Here is a 20,658-nt window from a genome sequence, read left to right on the forward strand (position 1 = left end):
TGAAGAGCTCCGTTTTTTTCCCTTTGTCTGTCACCAACTGCCCTGATTTGTCCTGTAGGGGCCCTATGCTACTCTGTGCCTTCCTTTTGCTTGCTATGTATCTGTAGAAGGACTTTTTATAGTCCTTGACTGTAGCCAGCCTAAGCTCCAGTCCTGCCTTGGCCTGCCTAACTGATTCCCTGCAATAGTGCGCCAGGGAGGTATATATCCTTGGTGGTTTCCCCTTGCTTCTACTGCCTGTAAATCTCTCTCTTTGACCCTAGTCTTTTCTGGAATTCACTGTTCAGACAAGGGGGCTTTTTTGTCCCCTGGCCCCCTTCCCTGCGAAATAGGATAGTCTCCTTTTGTGCCCCAAGGATCACTCACTTGAGAAACTGCCAACTCCCTTTTGCTCAATACTCTTGAGTTCAGCCACCTCACTAACTAGCCTTCTAAGCTTACTAAAATTGGCCCTTCTGAAGTCTAACACTTTAGCCTCACTGGTTATTTTTCCCACCCTTCTCTGGATCATGAATTTGACCAAATGACGGTCACTGTTTCCAAGGTTACTGCTTGCAGGTTACCCATGAGATCATTCCCAGTTGCTAAGACCAGTTCTAGCAAGGCATTACCCCTGGGGGGACTGGACAGCTGCTGAGTTAGGTGGAGGTTCTGCACACAGTTTAAGAACCTATGCAAGCGGTTTGATTTGGCCATCTGCTCCTCCCAGCAGATGTCTGGGTAATTTAGGTCCACCATGACCACTGCCCCTCTCGCCTGAACGGCCTCTGAGAGCTGCCTGGAGAATACCAAGTGTAGCTCATCATCCTGATCAGGAGGTCTATAGTAGATCCCCACTACCAAGTCCTTTTCCCCTGGACCCCACTGTACCCTAACCCACAATACCTCAGTATCCCCCACCTTGATGATAGAAGACGTGTACTGCTCCTTAACATAGAGAGCTACACCCCCGCCTTTTTTCCTCACTCTGTCTTGCCTATACAACCCTACTGCTACAACCCTACAATGCCTACTGCTGTTATCAAATTTGCCCATTACTTTGGGGTGTGCTCATTTATTAGGGATAGTTTCTAGGGTCTTGGTGATTCTGTCAATGTGCTGCTTGTGTTACTATACGGAGCTGTATTTCTCCCTTCTGCAAGCCCTCACCCCCAGTGGAGCTATCTTGCAGGACTCAATCTCAATGGGACTGGGTTCCTCCAGTCACCAAATCAGTCATACACACAAACACACACAAATTAACGTGACACGCCTGACCTGGCCGGGCTGATCAGCATGGACAGGCTGACACCCTCATATGCCAAGAATCAGTTCATAAGAGCAACAATAAAATGCAGTCAAACACAAGCACACAGGTAAACAGAATCCCTCTGAATCCGGCCTGTGCCAGGGTTGCCCAAGAATACAGAGCTGAGGCGTAACACTGCCCAGTCGTGGGTAGAATCCCACCATGTTTCCGTTAAGCTGACCAGGTTGTACTGGGTGCTAGCAAGTAAGAGTGTGAGCTCCTCCTGTTTATTCCCCATACTCCTGGCTTTTGTGTAAAGACATGTTAGTCCCCCGATGGGTGCCCTTGGTGCCCCTTTGCCTTGATGTCTAGTTGTGCCCCTTAGAGCTTACCTGGTTTGATCCAGTGCCTTGTTTGTGGCTCACCAACCCTGGGTTCTCCTCAACCACTGGTTCCCCATTCCCCCATCGAACCTAGTTTAAAGCTTTTCAGAGGAGATCAGCCAACCTGTAGGATTCACATCGCAGAAGTATGGTTCTACAAGAGTACTTTATAAACTTGATGCACCTGTGCTGGTGTCTTGTAAAACTCATGAATAGACAACTTCGGATGCTTGCTTTGAAGAAAAGGTTCTGGACTGAACTGTACAAGGTACTCTCGTGTTGCAACAAACATAAAGCATGGGTTCATAAGACCACAGTGGCGTGTTGGCCATACATTAAGGGCAAGCCTCACTAGATATGGGCACACGGAAGCAATTCGGACTGGTGGGAAAGAATCATCATGTCCATGTGGAATGATGACCAGTGGCTGGAAACATTAAGAATGAGCAAAAAGACGTTCATCCACATAATTATTAAGTTGCTTGCACCACACATCCAAAGCCAGACAACTGTCATGTGGATGTCCATCAGCCCAGAGAAGCATGTTGCCATGGCTGTGATGAAACTGGCCACTCCAATATGCCTGTGCCATGTTTGCGAATCAGTTCAGTGTGGCTCCCTGCACTGCTGTGAGGGTGATCAGAGAGGTATGCCACCTGCTGCAGGAGCTGGTAGCAAACAAATTCATCTGCCTAAGTAACCCCCGGGAGATGGTGGAAGGATTCTGGGCAGTGGGCTTCCCGAACTGCATGGGCGCACTTGACAGCACACACATTCCCATCCTAAAACAGTCCCAGGACAACCGTTCATTCATAAACAGGGATTTCATTTGGTCATTCTCCAAGCCGTAGTGGATCACCGAGGAAGATTTACAAACATTTACACAGGATGGGCAGGAAGCTCCCATGATGCGTATGTGTTTTGAAACTCACCGCTGCCTGGGAAGATGGAGAAGGGCCAATATGCCCCAGGACTGGAGGAGGTTGTCATCCAGGGTGTTTCAGCGCCCCCACTGATAATTGCTGATGTGGCTTACCCACTTCTGCCCTAGCTTATGAAGCCCTATGGCAGGCAAGTGTGTGACCCACAAAAATTACTGTTCAACCATCAACAAAGCAGGTGCTGTATGAGTGTAGAGTGTTCATTTGGACGCTTGAAAGCCCATTGGAGATCACTCAACTACAGGCTAGAGGTCGAGGCTGAGAACATCACCTCATTCATAATGGCAGTATGCTGCATAATATCTGAGACAAGGGACGAGGTTTTCAGTGAGTCTTGGAATGAAAACTTAAGGGAAGCCATTGAAGCTGCAAGACTTACACAGAGAGCAAGGGGGAGGGGGTTAGAGATACATGCAAACAGCAGCAGGGGAGCTGTCATCACAAATTGCCTGGTGGCATACATCTTGGCTGCTGAGGAGGGGGAATGTGCTCTGTAATTGTGTAAATGGATCATTTTTATATTTCATCTTGCATTTCTTATTACTTTATAATTGAATAAATTCTTATTGAGATAAAGTTTTGGATACTTGGTTCATAACAGGCTCTTGGGAAGGTCTCTGTATGGGATTTGAAGAGAACTTGCTCCCTGCAGGGTGGAGGGGTTGCAGTGGGTGGGGGCATGGGGGATAGGTCTGGGTTGTTTTGGGGTGGCAGGCAACTTGAGAAGAAAAGGAGTAAAACCGGGGGGGGGGGAAGGGGATATGACTGCAGGCAATGATCTGCGATGCAAGCAGGAATAGGATTGAAATGCAAATAGGGAAAGTGATAAGAAATTTCCTCTGAGCCTGGGTTTTGTTTTCTGTATCACCTCAACCACACCATCCCCTGCTGTGCAAGGGAGGGGGGGGGGCAGCTCATCAAGCTGTCTTTGCACCGGTGGGCAGGTCCCCTGTGCCCACACCAGCATGCATGCATGCTGGGCGGTGTGGTGATTGTCAGGCAGGAGGTGCAGTAGGCTGATCAGAGATCCCCCCCGCATGTGGGGCAGCTGTTCTGGGCACAGGGATCCCCGGTACCCAAGGAATCTTAATCCACCTCTACAACAACACCAAACCACCCCCTGCCCACCCCAATCAGCTATGCTGTTTAATGAGAGGATACAAATGACAGGAGGCAGATCATGTATTCTCTTTTACATAAAAATCCTTTAATGTTTCTATTCAACCTTTTATTTTATTTTCCGCATTAGCAAAACCATGATTGAGTTACATTTTTTAAAATACAAGCATTCAAAGTGGCAGCCACCCCACCCTGCAGGAAATTCAGCAGACAGGGGAACCCAACACCATTTGGGCAGCAGCAGTACCCCATAGTTTGAGGAAAGCACTCCTGCAGGACAGAGACAAATAGCACAAGTTAACACAAGACTGGCAATGTGGCATGGTGGGGAGGAGGGTTTGTTCCCCCTCACGTCATCCTGCAATTATTTCTAATGATTACCAGATGCTGACAATGAGCATCTAGGGGACCCGATGAACTTACAGATTCATAGATTCTTAGAGTGCAAGGCTGGAAGGGACCTCGAAAGATCATCGGGTCTGACCCCCTGCACCAGGCAGGAAAGACAGTTGGGGTCAGATGACCACAGCAAGGTGACCGTCCAGTCTGCTCTTGAAGATTTCCAGGGTAGGCAATTGCACCACCTCTGGAGGAAGCTTATTCCATAGTCTGGACACCCTAGCTGTGAAGAAGTTTTTCCTGGTATTGAGCCTGAAATGGTCTTCCAGGAATTTATGGGCATTACTCCTGGTTTTCCCCAAGGCTGCCCTGGTGAACAGTTGGTCACAGAGCCCTTGATGTACGCCCCTGATGTAGCAGTAAGCCACTAACGAGCCCCCTATCAGCCTTCTTTTTCAGGCTGAAGAGTCCCAGGTCCCTCAGCCTTTCCTCGTGTGATTTGCCATGCAAGTCTCTGATCATATGGGTGGCCCTTCTCTGGATTCTCTCAAGCTTTACCACATCCTTGTTGAAGTGTGGCGCAGTACTCCAGCTGTGGTGTTACGAATACCAAGTAGAGTGGAGGAATCACTTCCCTAGTTTTGCTGGAGATGTATTGATTCATACATGCCAGGGTATTATTTGCCCTGTTAGCTACAGTGTCGCACGGCCAGCTCATATTTATACTGTGGTCTATTATTACCCCCAGCTCCCTTTCATTTGTGGTGCTGGTAAGTTTGGTGTTGCAAATCCTGTAGGTGTGTAGTGGGGGTTTTGTCCCTAGATGGAGCACTTTACATTTTTTGATGTTGAACTTCTTTTGGTCCCGATCCGCCCAACTTGCTAGCCTGTCTAGGTCTGCCTGTATCTGCAGCCTATCTTCAAGCGTGATCACACTTCCCTATAACTTGGTGTTGTCCATGAACTTGGCCAGTGAGCTCTTCACCCCCACATCCAAATCATTGATAAAAATGTTGAAAAGCACTGAACCAAGCACTAACTCCTGAGGAACACCACTGGCCACTTCTCACCAAGACAACAAAGATCAGTTTATTAGAACTCTCTGGGTCCTACCCCACAACCAGCTCCCTACCCACCTAACTGTCTCACGGTTAAGCCCACAGTCCTCCAATTTTCTCATGAGAACATTGTGGGATACTAGATCAAAAGCTTTTTGGAAGTCAAGGTATACACTGTCAAACTCCTCTCTCTTATCCAGGTGGCAAGTTACCTGATCGTAAAAGGAGATGAGGTTGGTAAGACAAGACCTCCCCATGATGAAGCCATGTTGGTTGTCTTTCAGAATCCTACCATCTGCAAGCCTACTGTATATAGACTCCTTGATTATTTTTTCCAAGATCTTCCCTAGGATAGAAGTTAGGCTGATGGGCCTATAGTTACCTGCGTCCTCCCTCCTCCCTTTCTTGAAGATGGACACAACATTGGCCTTCTTCCAGTCCTCAGGGACCTTTCCAGAGCAGCATGAGCTTCAGAAAAATTTCACCAGTGGTCCCACGATGACTTTAACCAGCTCCTTTAGCATCCTCAGGTGAAGTTCATCCAGTTCTGCTGACTTATACATATCTAATTTTTTCCAATGATCACACACCAGTTCTATGGTAATAGTAGGAAGGCAGTCGTTCCTACCCTGCTCATTCTGTGGCATGATTTTGCCCTTGGCCTAGTGAAAGACTGAAGCAGCATAGTCATTCAGGAGTTCACTATTCTCCTGAATGACAGGAACCAGCTGTCCTGAGTTGGTGAGCACTGGCCCCATACTCCCATTTGTTTTCCTCCTGTTCCCTACATAACTAAAGAAGGACTTCTTGTTGTCCTTGACTCCTGTTGCTAATTTTAATTCAATTGCTGCCTTAGCCCTTCGAATCTGTTCCCTACAAGTATAGTCCTCCTTGGGGCATGCCCCAAGCATCCATTGTTTGTACTTCTTTTTCTTCTTTCTTAAGAGGACTGTGATATCCCTGTTTAGCCAAGAAGGCTTCCCAGCCCTTTTGTTACCTTTCCTCCACATGGGGATTGACTTCCTTTGTGCTCTGAGAATCATGTCTTTAAGGAACGACCACTCTTCATGCACTCCTAAGAAGTTGGCTTCTGGTGATGAGGTTATCAAGGTTCAGTGCTTGTTTAAATTTACAAACCACTTTTCACAGCCAGGCCTATGAACTGCACTTCATCAACCTCCTAGGTAGTAGGTACAGAAACTGATGGACTCAATATAGACATTGAAATTCTAACACACTACAATCTGCCAGACATCTGACTTCCCAGGTACCTCTCCACTTTTACCTGCGTTACTACATCCCCCTTCTCCCTCCCACCCCAGCCTGTACCTCACCCTGATGCCTCCATTTCCATTTTCACTGACTGGCTTTCTTGCCTGCATTGCATGCCAGCCTCTGGCTTCTTTACTATTCCTTCCATCCAGGAACAGCACATGCACCAGCTGCAGGTGCTTCCTCAGCCTGATAAAGGGTTTTTCAACCCAAAAGCTGGAATCCTAGGCAGCTCACCTGAGCTCACCTGGATCCTCATCCAACTCCACAGCAATCAGCAAGCCTCAGGCCTGTCAAAGACATGACAGGTCTCTGCTTTCCCCAGCCAGGACTGTGTGTGCGCGCGCAGTGGCTGGAGGTTATAGTGCCTCCTACCCATCTTTCTCTAGGGGGATCCTCAGTTCTGGCATTTCCTGGGACTACCACACCAACAGCAGTCCCACCAGGCTTTCCAACCCTGGCAGAATGCAGTTTTAGTGGTCACGCCCAGGACCTGGGGCCTCCTCCTTCCCTGTATTCCCAGACCATTCCTCCAAGTTCATCCTGGCATGGGAGCTCAGCAGGGACGTATTCTTCTCTTGCTGGCTGATGATGCAGTTAGTGCCCCCTCAAGCTCTGATAGCAGGGCATTAAATGGCTTTTAAAAAATGAAAAAAGGAAATAGGTGCAGATGGAGTGAGGAAGAACCCCAGCAGCAGGAGGTTCACCTTCAGGAACGCCAGCTGCTCCGCCAAACCAGGATCCAAGCAGGTGCAGTGGGGTGTCACTACATCCCCAGCAATGCTGAACACTCTCTCACTTGGAACAGTAGCCGGTGGACAGGGCAGGTGTTTCCAGGCAACCACAACCAGATCTGCCGACATCAGGCTGCAGCTTGTCCAGTAGGCCAAGGGGTCGCCAAGGGGTCGCAGTCCAGTGGCTCCCCATCCCCGGCAAGATAGGCAGCCACGAAGGCCTGAGTGCTACCTGCCTGATGGTGGGGTTTGGTGCCTCTGGACACCACCATGGAAGCCAAGCCCTTTGCCCACATTGGCAGCACCTGTGGTGGAGGAGGAGACTGGCTGGTGGATGGCATGCTAGCATGGGACAATGGATTCCCCTCTTCCACGTCCCCCTGAAATGGGGGTGGAGGAGATTGTTATGTTGGTACTACTGCTTGTTGTCATGGTCGTGGTGGTGGGGATTATGGCTCGTGCTCTTGGAGGGGATGCAGACTCTGCAGTAGGCCAAGGGGTCGCAGTCCAGTGGCTCCACATCCCCGGCAAGATAGGCAGCCACGAAGGCCTGAGTGCTACCTGCCTGATGGTGGGGTTTGGTGCCTCTGGACACCACCATGGAAGCCAAGCCCTTTGCCCACATTGGCAGCACCTGTGGTGGAGGAGGAGACTGGCTGGTGGATGGCATGCTAGCATGGGACAATGGATTCCCCTCTTCCACGTCCCCCTGAAATGGGGGTGGAGGAGATTGTTATGTTGGTACTACTGCTTGTTGTCATGGTCGTGGTGGTGGGGATTATGGCTCGTGCTCTTGGAGGGGATGCAGACTCTGCAGTAGGCCAAGGGGTCGCAGTCCAGTGGCTCCACATCCCCGGCAAGATAGGCAGCCACGAAGGCCTGAGTGCTACCTGCCTGATGGTGGGGTTTGGTGCCTCTGGACACCACCATGGAAGCCAAGCCCTTTGCCCACATTGGCAGCACCTGTGGTGGAGGAGGAGACTGGCTGGTGGATGGCATGCTAGCATGGGACAATGGATTCCCCTCTTCCACGTCCCCCTGAAATGGGGGTGGAGGAGATTGTTATGTTGGTACTACTGCTTGTTGTCATGGTCGTGGTGGTGGGGATTATGGCTCGTGCTCTTGGAGGGGATGCAGACTCTGCAGTAGGCCAAGGGGTCGCAGTCCAGTGGCTCCACATCCCCGGCAAGATAGGCAGCCACGAAGGCCTGAGTGCTACCTGCCTGATGGTGGGGTTTGGTGCCTCTGGACACCACCATGGAAGCCAAGCCCTTTGCCCACATTGGCAGCACCTGTGGTGGAGGAGGAGACTGGCTGGTGGATGGCATGCTAGCATGGGACAATGGATTCCCCTCTTCCACGTCCCCCTGAAATGGGGGTGGAGGAGATTGTTATGTTGGTACTACTGCTTGTTGTCATGGTCGTGGTGGTGGGGATTATGGCTCGTGCTCTTGGAGGGGATGCAGACTCTGCAGTAGGCCAAGGGGTCGCAGTCCAGTGGCTCCACATCCCCGGCAAGATAGGCAGCCACGAAGGCCTGAGTGCTACCTGCCTGATGGTGGGGTTTGGTGCCTCTGGACACCACCATGGAAGCCAAGCCCTTTGCCCACATTGGCAGCACCTGTGGTGGAGGAGGAGACTGGCTGGTGGATGGCATGCTAGCATGGGACAATGGATTCCCCTCTTCCACGTCCCCCTGAAATGGGGGTGGAGGAGATTGTTATGTTGGTACTACTGCTTGTTGTCATGGTCGTGGTGGTGGGGATTATGGCTCGTGCTCTTGGAGGGGATGCAGACTCTGCAGTAGGCCAAGGGGTCGCAGTCCAGTGGCTCCACATCCCCGGCAAGATAGGCAGCCACGAAGGCCTGAGTGCTACCTGCCTGATGGTGGGGTTTGGTGCCTCTGGACACCACCATGGAAGCCAAGCCCTTTGCCCACATTGGCAGCACCTGTGGTGGAGGAGGAGACTGGCTGGTGGATGGCATGCTAGCATGGGACAATGGATTCCCCTCTTCCACGTCCCCCTGAAATGGGGGTGGAGGAGATTGTTATGTTGGTACTACTGCTTGTTGTCATGGTCGTGGTGGTGGGGATTATGGCTCGTGCTCTTGGAGGGGATGCAGACTCTGCAGTAGGCCAAGGGGTCGCAGTCCAGTGGCTCCACATCCCCGGCAAGATAGGCAGCCACGAAGGCAAGGTGTGGTTGGCCTTCCTGACCCCACACTGCTGTCCCATGTTCATTTTGGCATCAATAATGATGTGTCTTCCTATATAAATTCTATATTATAATATGCAATAAAATTATGCTGTGCTTCCCTGCATAGTGAATGGAATACACACGGTGAGAGAAAGCACAGATTTGAAAAAAATCAAAATAGACTAAGCAAAGAGAGGATTTTGGGTGAGGAATTAATTGAAAGGAATCAATCAATGAATGTAATAATAATAAAATAAAAGGGTATAGAAAGAAAGCAAAAGGTATTGCTGAATCCCACTTGCTAGGCTAGCAAGTATGAAATCAGTGGTAGTAGTAGCCTTTGTTGTTTAATGCTGCTGAGCTTCTGGAAGACAGCTCAGTAACTGGTCCCAAGGCAGAAAGCAGCCCAGTTCATACAATGCTGCTTTTTATGCTGTTTTTCCATTCCTCCCCTAGAGCACTGGGATTGGAAGGGACCTCAGGGAAGGATCACATTCACTCACTGACTCAGAGAAGGATCACTCTCACTGGCCAACTACACAGTCAATATCAGAGCAGTCCATCCCCCCCTCTTCCTCCTCCCCATTGGTGACATATAGTGGGTGCAAGTGGGTACACGTGTACCCCCTGAGATCAGCCATGCACCACCTGGAAGTGTTAGCCTCAAAACCGGAAGTGCCAGTAGAAGTGCACTTCCAGTTTTGCTGCAGGCTCAGTGATCGGCCACTGGGGGACCCCCCCCTCCCCTGCCAGTTGGCAATCTGGTACCCCCCCAGACCTTGAGAGGCACCAGTCACCCATGTCCCTCCCTCTTACTTTCTGGTTCACTTACTTTCTGTTGCAGGCAAGCTCAGCTTCAGCTTCGAAACTCGAAATGTTTCAAAATGTTTGAAATGTTTTGACTGCCCTTGTTTTGTTTCAAGGCTGTTTCTAAGCCCTTCATTTTGTTTCAATTTCAGTTTGTTTCAATTTCACTGTTTCAAGCTCGAAACAAATCGAAACGAAACAGCCAGCAAAATTTTGCACAGCCTTAGTGGCTTTTCTTATTTTTGTTTTCCTTTTCATCCAGGTCAGTTACAATTTCATAGTTTTCTTATAGTGATCTAAAGCATTTCTAGTTGCTAAACAAATTTCCTTTCACGTGTATCTGCTTGGAGACATGAATCTAGCTTGCTGCAATTAGGGTTGTTTGCACTTTGCTTTTTTTTTTTTGGGCTTCTCCCTTGGTATTCCTAGTGTATGATTTTATATACCTACTGGATCCAACTTATTGCTGACATCCTATCCTCTGTGTGATCATCAACTGGGATCTGAGTTTTCCATTTCCCACAAAACAACGGAAAAAACCTGTGGATTTTCCCTTTTGACCAAGGAAAATGCAGATTTTTCATTTTAACAGAGAAACACGTAGATTTTCTACATTTGCAAAGAGCTCTCTTCAGGCTGACAGTGTTCCAGTCTGCAAGGAGGTTGAGGGGAGCAGGAGGAAGGCAGTCAAGCAGGGGCACCGTGTGCCTGTGCGTGCTCACTCAGAGAGCAGCTCCCGCAGGTAAGTCTGTTGGGGGTGGAGGGGCATGGCAGGATTGAGGCCCCCATAGGGAGGGACAGAAGGAGTAAGTTGGGTAGGGCTGGGGCTGCTGCCCAGCATGGGAAGTGCATGGGGCTTGGGGTCACAATGCACAACTGCAGGGCCTGGGCAGGGAGCATGGGTCTGCTCCATGGAAGCCATGGCTTGGGCACTGCTGCGGGGAGGGCAGAGGGCTGTGGACCTGGGTCTCTAGCCCTGTAGCCCCCATCTGGCAGGGCGGGGAGCTGTGGGTGGAGGGTGAGGGGCACTAGCAGGGCTCTAGTTTGGGAGTGAGGGGCCTGGTCCTGCATCCTGGTGAGAGATGGGGGGAGGGGGAACACTGATTTTCTATAATAAAAAACCCAAAATCAAATACCAAAATGTATAGGTACTTAAAATGTATTTTATTATAGTGATTGAGGCACTGGTAGGCTTCCAAATTGCTTTAAAATTGTAAATATTACAATGAAACATTGTATTCAATTGATACACTTATATATAGTAGCATTTCATTTTAATCGCAGATGTTGGAGTTTTAAATCAGAGAATTTGCCTTTTAAAACCAGGATCCAGGGGACTGAGTCAGGACAGTGTAACTCTCAGGCTTAATTCCTTCCTGTGCATATACAGTTCTGCCTCTTCAACCAAAACTTCTGGAAAATAGAGTTAAGTTCATATTATAGTGTCTCCTATTAGGAAACTGTTTATTGGGACTAAGACTGACCGATTATAACATTAATAGCACATGTAGACGCACCCACTGTGAGGCTTTGGAACTTAGCTCTCTGCAGGAGAGCTAGGGGTGTCCTACAGCTAAGGCATTAGCCATGAGAAAATTTCTTACCAACTGTCCTTGTTTTGTGAATTTGCTTCAGCATGAGATTCTGCATTTGAAAGCACTCTGGTGGTTCAGCCGGGGTTGGCTGTCCAAGCTACAAACCCGAGCAACCTGGTGCTGCTCCCATGGTTTGGGACACCGTGCACCACCACATGCACTCAGCCACACGCCGAGCCCTAAGCCACACGCCGAGGGTAGGAGACCCGAGCCACCATGTGCGGCTCCCAGGGTCTGGTGGTTCTGTGCACTGCCATGTGCACCAGTGTCCTCGGCTGCATGCCAAGGGTAGCAGACCCTAGCTGCCACTTGCAGCTCCCAGGGTCCAGTGGCCCCATGCACCACTATGTGTACTGAGTGTCCAGAGACTCAAGCTGCCTCCCACAGCTCCCAGGGTCTACCCCATGCACCGTGCTGTGCACTGGCTGGGGTGGTAGCCAAAGCCACTCGCTGCTCTGGTCCCACTGAGGGAGTCTTCTGGGGCTCTTTTGGGCAACAGCTTCCACCCACTGGGCAGGTCTCCCCAGCTCTTCTTAGCCCTGCCTTCTTCTTTGTCCCTCAACGCGTCTGCCACATGCTGGGCACACAGCACGTTTTATTCACTCCAGAGGCTCTGCCTCTGAAGACTTGCCAGACCTGTGGAACGCAGGCTTCAACCAGGCCTGGGAGGCTCTTTGACCTGCCCCTCCATGTAAGGGGTGAAGCTGCACCCCGCCCCCAAGTCTTTGCCTGAAATGAAGATTTTCTGAGCCGGGCCGAATTGTTAAGTCTGTCCCCTTCCCCCACACGCACACATAGTTATGTTTATGTATATATTGGTTTTAATACATAGTAGAAGGAAAAAGATTAACTGGAAATATTTTAACCAAGTCTACTTGTAGCTATTATGGTCATGTGTATTGGATGCCCAGTTCCTTCCTTCACACTCAAGATAAGTGCAAATGCATGTATTTGATACGTGGCTTTTAAATGGTCTCAGTTTAAACATTTGCATGTATTTGATCACTCAAGGCATTAATTTTACACACACAAACACATGCATGTCAACAAATGCACAAATCCAGCTTCTTGCTAAAAAGAAAATGATCATTTTTATTACCAGTCTTTTTAGCATAACTTCCTTTCATTCATAAGAACAGAAAAAGTGGCATACTGGTTCAGACCAATGGTCAATCTAGCCCAGTATCCTGTCTCTGACAGTGGTAGAAGTGGATACTATATAGAAAGAACATTGTATGTGATTTCTCTAGAATGATCTATTCCCTGGCAACCACCATTTATTGGGTTAGAGATGCCGGAGGGAATATCTCCAACCATTCTGTTCAATAGCCATTAATAAATCTATCATGCATTAATTTATCCAGCCCCTTTTAGAATGGGGCTATGCTGTCTCTACCACCTACTGTTCCTCCTTGGAGTACATGGTACAGCCTGAAGTCCATTAAAACTAAACCACACAAACACCTCTGAAGCAATCTATATCAAGAAACAGACTGTTTTTAATAGCTCCTGCTTTGCACTCCTCGTTTTCTCATTTGTCTTTATACCAACATTAGTCTTTCCTGCTTCCTATTCCCTATTTAAAGCCATAATCCTTTATCTGTGACATCACAAATGGTTGCCAAGGAAACAATTGTGTTGTCACAAATGGGATTAGCCACATAGGCAGGGTAAAAGCAGCAGGAATAGATAAATCATTAAATACCAAAGGTTGTGATGTCATGCAACGAGCCTATTAACATAGAAATAAGGAGAGAAAACACTGATAATGGGATGTGGTAAATCAGCAGAACCCAATCTCAGAGCAGTTCCCTAGGGTACTGGGCAGCAGCAGATTTTTAGGCCAGGCTAGAATTTTCCTTCTACACCATAAGCCCAGCCAGGTTTTTCTGCTTCCCTTTGACTCTGTCTACAAAAGATTCAAGACCCACATTTCTAGCCACAGAACTGTAGAAATGCCTTTGTTATCAAATCGGGTCCAGATATGACTAATACACAACTGTGTCAGATTTGTCTTAGCAGTAATGGCCCTGGAAGATGTGTCAGACTCAGACTTTCCAGGCTGACTGTCTCAGGCAGCTGAAGCACAGCTATTTCACTGTGTGGGTGGATGGGGGAGAGGAGCTCCCTGCCATCTCGGGTAACTCTAGGAGGCTGGAGTCAGCTGGAGGAAATGTAGACTGCCCACTGCTAGGCTTGGACAGCCAACCCCAGCTGAACCACCAGAGTGCTTTCAAATGCAGAATCTCATGCTGAAGCAAATTCACAAAACAAGGACAGTTGGTAAGAAATGTCCATGAATTTTCCCATGGCTAATGCCTTAGCTGTAGGACACCCCCAGATCTCCCACAGAGAGCTAACTTCCAAAGCCTCTACATGTGCTATTAATGTTATAAAAGCTTACCGTGCAGTAATATACTGTACAATAAGCCTTCCCTGGAAGAACGACTACACGTGCTCCCTGTTTGGAGCAAATCTGCTCTCAGTCCACACATGCAGACAAGGGCGCTTGCAGCAGCTCAAATAGGAGCAGCATACATTTGAGCCAGGATTTTTGCCTCAATGCACGTGCCCAGACATGCACTTTGGTGTGGGCAAGTTGTGCCACTTGGGGCAAAATAACCCTGCCCAGCTCCTTCCAGATCTGCAGCCAAAAGGCACTAGAGCCTGGCTACTTGTCAAAGATTACAGGAGCCAGGGGCAGTAGAACCCAGGGGGAACCTGCAGGAGCCAGAAAGAGGCCAGCTCAGCCCCATCCCTAACCCCTCCCACCCCTTCCACCCACCAAGTGGGAGGGGTGTGTGTGTTTGTCCATGCAATGAGGGATGGGGAGGGAGAGACAGAGAGCAATGAGGGAGGGTGAGACTGTGAGTGTGTATGTGTGTGGGAGAGACTTTGTGTGTGTGTTAGAGAGAGAGAGAGAAAGAGAGACTGTGTGTGTGTGGGTGAGACTGTGTGTGTGTGTTCATGGGGCAAGTCACACATGCACACTCCACCATACACATGCACCCACACCCCACCTCACACTGCCATACACACAGATCCCCAAACCCACACCCTGTCACACACCACAGCCACCCTTCCCCATACACATTCCCCCAAAAACCCCATACCCACTCACACTCCACATATCACACACACACCCACATGCTACCTCACTCCACATACCCACAAACAGCCCCCCACCTCCCACAATATACAAGTGTAAGACTTCATTTTAAGCTATTGTGCAATCACCTCTTTGTACACTACACAAACGCGTGTAAATCAGGACAAACATATTTTTAAAAAATCAAATTAATGAATGTTGTAGATGGTCAATTTGTAGAATATAATTTGGTATTTTTCTGGTTCTGAGGTGGCACAACCCCTTGCCGAAAAAAGTATTTCTGGGGCAAGGCGGGGGACTTCTGGTGGCAAAGGTTGGGGGTTAGTGGATGGGACTTCCAGTCACAAGATGGCAACCAGGAGGCAGGGCACCTATCAAACTGTGGGGCTACCAATGTGGCACTCAACGGCTTGTCAAAACCCAATAAGTGGCCCTCCACCCAAAATAATTGCCCACCCCTGTCCTACCCACTTCGCTCACCAGGATGTGCAGCACTGAGCAGCACTGATATGTCAGTGCCCTGTCCCTGACCTTTCTCCTCACTCTCAACCCACAGCCTGCCCCGCAGTCCAGTCTCCTCACTCCTGACCCACAGGGCCAGGTATGTGGGTGAGGGGTTTGTGGCGGTGGTGTGGGGTTTGTGGGTGGTCTGTGAGTGTGTGGGGCTGTAGGGGGCGCTGCTCAGGAGAGGTGGGTCCCCTACCCCCACAGGGCACAGCCCCCCCATACAGCTTATGGACTGCCCCCCCCCAGGGGCCACAGCTCCCGCCCAGGGTCACAGCTCCCCCCAGCCCCACAGGGTCACAGCCTCCCCACAGGCTACAGCACCCCTACAGGGGCCATAGCACCCCCTGCAGGGCCTACATGCCTTCTGCAAGGCCCACATGCCCCTCCCCACAGGGGCTACAGTTCCCCCACTGGGCCCACAGCTCACCCCCACAGCAGCAGCAGCCATCGGGGTGCTCAGGGCCTCCTGACACAGCCCCCCCTGCACAGTGTGGGGCAGTGCGGCATAGCCCTAGCTGCCTGGCACCACATCATGTGGGCCCAGCCCAGCTCAGCGCACTGCCATGTGCCTTCGGGCAGCTCCGAGCCATTCAGACTGTCACCCAGGGGCCGGTGCTGCTTGTGGGGACTGCATATCACACCAGGCCAGGTCCTGCATGCATGCACTGTCATGTTGGGTTGGTTCTGTGCATGCAGGACCTGGCCTGGTACAACACGTGGTCCCCACAAATGGTGCTGGCCCCCAGGTGGCAGCCTGAGTGGCCTGGAGCTGTCTGAAAGCTCATGGCACCATGCTGAGTTGGGCCAGGCCCATGTGATGTGGCACAGGCAGTGCTGGGTGCCAGGTGGCCGGGGCCGAGCTGCACTGCCCCATGCTGTAGGGGGGTGGACTGTGCCAGGAGGGCCCCAAGCACCCTGATGGCTGCTCCTGCTGCTCGGGGGGGGGGCTGTGGGCCTTGCAAGGGAAAGGCGGGGGACCCACCTCTCCTGATTAGCCACCCCCGAGTCCCTTTCCCCCCCAGTCTCCTGCACTCACACAGCCGCCAGCTCAAGTCCCCACCACCCTGGTCCCTACTTACCTGGGGATGGAGCCCTGGTCCAGGTTGCTGCAGCACTGGAGCAAGAAGCAACCATAGAAACACTCTGGCTGGCTACCAGAACATCTATTTGGAGGACCAAAGCTTCCAGTTGCCTCAGGGCATGGTTCTGGACTGTGCCCTGCCCCACTTTTTTCAGTGGGTTTTTATTTTTTGATACCTAGATATCCAGGTATCAAATCTTGAGCCTGTGCTGCAAATATGGGGGCTGGTAGGGAGCACAGGGCTGGTCCTCATGTTCATGGGGCCAGGACAGCTTTGCTAGCTGAAGAGGTGTCCTGATGTGCAAGGGGCTGGGAGACACCTGCTGCTGCAGAGCTCTCCTGGCCCCATGCACATGGGGACAAGCCTCATACCCAGCAGGGATTTTTCCATGCAGCTGGGTGCTGACTAGGAGCTGCCCCAGAAGCAGGACAGCTCTTGGCCAGCTCCTGGCTGCGTGGGGAGTAGAGAACTCCCCAGTTCCAGCACTGCTCAGCTCCTGGTTCGACTGGGAAAGGAGTGGGGAGAGAGCTACCCCATCCTGGTGCTGTCCAGCTTCAGGTGATGTAAATGGTGATGCTTTACTGCACAGTAAATTAGTCTACTGAACAGTAACATGCCTCATGTAGACACACCTAGTGAAACCCTAATGCTGCTGTCAGCTTCTACCTAGGGAGAAAACCAAAACAGCTTGCTGGCTCAAGAAAATACTATTTTACCCCTACACACTTCCTCTTTTTTGCACTCATGACCCAAAGGTAGAGAAGTTATGTTCCACTCTGAAGGTTCCCTTTGAAGTTTTGTTAGTATAAATCTCTCTTAACACCTGAGATCTTTCACATCTGAATGACTATAGCAGGGTTGTCCAACTGGTAGCTTGTGGGCCTCGTGTGGCCCACAGAGCTTGTCAGCATGGCTGCTGGAGCCTCTGCATTGGCACGGATCCAGAACCAGTGAGTAAACACGGCTATCACTTGACTCCCACTCTCATACCTACTACTGGATTTGCGGGCTTTGGTTGCTGTTGGTGACTAAAATAGGCAGCAGAGGAAAAGGAAGGGAGTGATGGTGCCATTCCCCCCTCCAGGGTGGGTCATCTAGGCTGTGAGAATCTCTCAGTCTGTTTCTGGCCTGCAGGGTCAAATGAATTGGGCACCCCTGGAGTAGAGCAAATCCTACTTCCCAGTAAAGTCCATAGACTGGGGGAAAGATTCTAATTACTATCCAGCCCCTAAAAGCCTTGAAAAAGGTAAATAGCATTTGTATTCACTTTAAAAGCCTTTAGCATTGATCTTTATGCCCAGCTTCAAGAACCCTTTTCATGGCTGGTTGCTGAAGAGAGGCCCTTAGCACAAACTAGAATCAGTCCCAGTTGCAGTTTAAGGGCACCTATACACATGCAGGGAAGATTCTCCAACATACCATAATTATAGTGCGTCGAAGCAGACTTGATTAATCGAGTCTGCTGGAGCGTGGCAATTATTGGACTCAAGTAAACTTCAGCATCCCTGTGCTGAAAAATGGTAGCGGGGGTGCTTTAACTAAAGCTCATTTGATGAGCTTTAGTTAAAGGGCCCCTGCCACCATTTTTTCAGTGCAGAGATGCTGATACACCCAGCTTGTGCATGCAAGCACACACACATACACACACACACACTCTCCATCTCTGTCTCTCTGTGTCTCTGTCTCTCTGACCTGTGAGCAGCTGCCAGGGCCCACGCACAAAGCACTTGATCCTCCAACAGCCAATCACCTTGCCCTGTGGCTCCCAGCCCCAAGCAGCTAAGCTGGAAGTGCCAGGGGGAAAAGCAGAGGCAGAGCAAAAACCTGGAAATTTGCATGTATTTTAAAAACCTTCCTGGATAGGAGGACAGGGTCCAAAAAAGAGGACATGTCTGGAAAATCCAGGACATATGGTAACCCTGAGAAACAGTCACTGCTGTGCTTTGAAGTAGCTTTGAAAGTACTCCTGCTGCACTTGCTTAGCTAGCACAGTGAGGCCATTGCCCACACTTCCATCTCAGTGGGGCAGTTGAGCAAAGATTCTCTTCAGCTTCTTTCCCAGGCAATAAAGAGTCAGGGGGTTTTGCTGGCCACAGCAACATTCCCAGGGACTGGGATAGCTCCTTTGGCATCTACAAGAGGCCTGACACACACTGATGATCCCTCACACTAGTGATTCCTCTAGATCAGTGGTGAACAGCAAAGGCCCTGCTGGCCTACCCTCTTCTCTACAGTTTTCATAAGCTGGAGCTGCAGAAGCAGGGCTTTGCCACAGCAGGTGTTCTGGCATAAGCTGGCAAAAGACATACTCTGTCTGAGATAGGAACCCTGGCATACCCAGCACAGCTACTGAGCATCAAGCTCTCTCCAAGCTATCTGCTCTTTGAAAGCGTTCTTCAGTGCAGCAGACTTTCTCCCAGAGGGCTGCACATCTGCCCATTCAATCCCCCTCCCTAGGTTCCCAGCTTCTGCAAGTGAGTGAATGAAGTTCTCCCCAAGGGGACACTTGCCTGCCTGTACACAAATGCCAGGAGCTTGGAGAATAAGCAGGAGGAACTCATCCTCCTGCTTAACACAAATAATTATGATGTCATAGGGATAACGGAGACCTGGTGGGACTCCACCCATGACTGGACCACGGGTATAGATGGCTATACCTTGTACAGGACAGATTGAGTAGATAAAAGGGGCGGGGGTGTAGCTGTCTATGTTAAGGAAAGATATGCATCCCTGCAAGCTGATGTTGGTGACCAGGGTGGATGACTGGAGACCCTCTGGATTAAAATCCATGGGGAACACGGCACAGGGGACACAACGGTGGGAGTCTACTACAGACCTCCCACCCAAAGTCAAGAGCTTGACCAGGAGTTTGCCCGGGAACTGGCTGAGTCCACATGCTCCACGACCATGGTTGTCATGGGTGACTTCAACTACCTATACATCTCGTGGGAGGATCACTCAGCAAAATCCAAGCGGTTGCAAAGCTTCCTATCATGTGTGAATGACTTCTACCTGACTCAAGAAGTCTATGGGCCAAAGAAAGGTAAAGTGCTGCTCGAGCTGGTCCTGGCTACTGGAGATGACCTAATCAGCGACCTAGTGATCGATGGGAAGCTGGGTGACAGCGACCATGAGCTGATCACCTTCACGGAGTTCAGGATGAGTAGCTGCTCCTCAAGGGAGCGATCCTCAATGCACAAGCTAATTCTATTCCATCTCAGAGGAAAGGCAGCAAGAGGGCACAGCAGCCCCCCTGGCTCTCCAGGGATCTAGCAGACCTCCTGACGCTAAAAAGAAAGGCCTACAAAGGATGGAGGATGGGATTCACTTCCAAGGAGGAATATTCTGCACTGGTCTGGTCCTTCAGGGAGCAAACCAGGAAAGCCAAGGCTGCAACTGAACTCCAACTAGCTTCGAGTATCAAGGACAATAAAAAGTCCTTTTTCAGATATGTGGGGAGCCGGAGGAAAAGCAAGGGCAACATTGGACCCCTGCTAAACCAGAGGGGACAACTGATAACTGACACCCAGGAAAAAGCCAACCTATTAAATGAGTACTTTGTGTCAGTCTTTCATCAGTCCCATGGGACGCCCATGCCCACTACAGGACAGGGAGGTCTGGGTGAGGGAGATCCCCTGCCCTCCATCAATGCTGACCTCGTGAAGGAACACCTTGAGAGGCAAGTCAGCCGGCCCTGACAGTTTACACCCCAGGGTACTCAAGGAGCTGGCAAACATCATAGCGCAGCCTCTAGCACAGATCTTTGAGAACTCCTGGTGCTCTGGTATAATGCCCAAAGACTGGAAGAAGGCCAATGTGGTGCCTATCTTCAAGAAAGGGAGGAAAATGGATCCGGCAAACTACAGGCCCATCAGCCTGACCTCTATCCTGGGGAAGGTCTTAGAAAAGTTTATTAAAGAGGCCATCCTTAATGGACTGGCCGATGCCAACATCCTGAGTGATAGCCAGCATAGGTTTGTTGCAGATAGGTCTTGCTTGACTAATCCCATTTCCTTTTATGACCAGGTGACCTTTCACCTGGACAATGGAGAAGAGATTGATATCATATACCTTGACTTCTAAAAAGCCTTCCATCTGGTACCCCATGATCACCTCTTGGCAAAAATGGCCAATTGTAGCCTTGGGTCCACCATGATCCACTGGCTGGGAAATTGGCTCCGTGGTCCGACCCAGAGGGTGGTAATTGACAGAAGTCAATCATCATGGTGCCCTGTGACCAGTGGGGTCCCTCAAGGCTCTGTCCTTGGACCCATATTGTTCAACAT

At 50.2% G+C, this 20,658-nt stretch overlaps 1 long non-coding RNA gene across 1 annotated transcript in view; it reads left to right on the forward strand.

Moving 5' to 3' along the window:
- Nucleotides 1-20,658, forward strand: part of LOC112550071 — a 66,673-nt gene that overhangs the window by 14,646 nt on the left and 31,369 nt on the right. The gene's annotated exons all lie outside the window — the stretch shown is intronic.

Source organism: Alligator sinensis, unplaced genomic scaffold, assembly GCF_000455745.1.
Source record: "Alligator sinensis unplaced genomic scaffold, ASM45574v1 scaffold368_1, whole genome shotgun sequence".
In the NCBI taxonomy this organism is placed as follows: domain Eukaryota; kingdom Metazoa; phylum Chordata; order Crocodylia; family Alligatoridae; genus Alligator; species Alligator sinensis.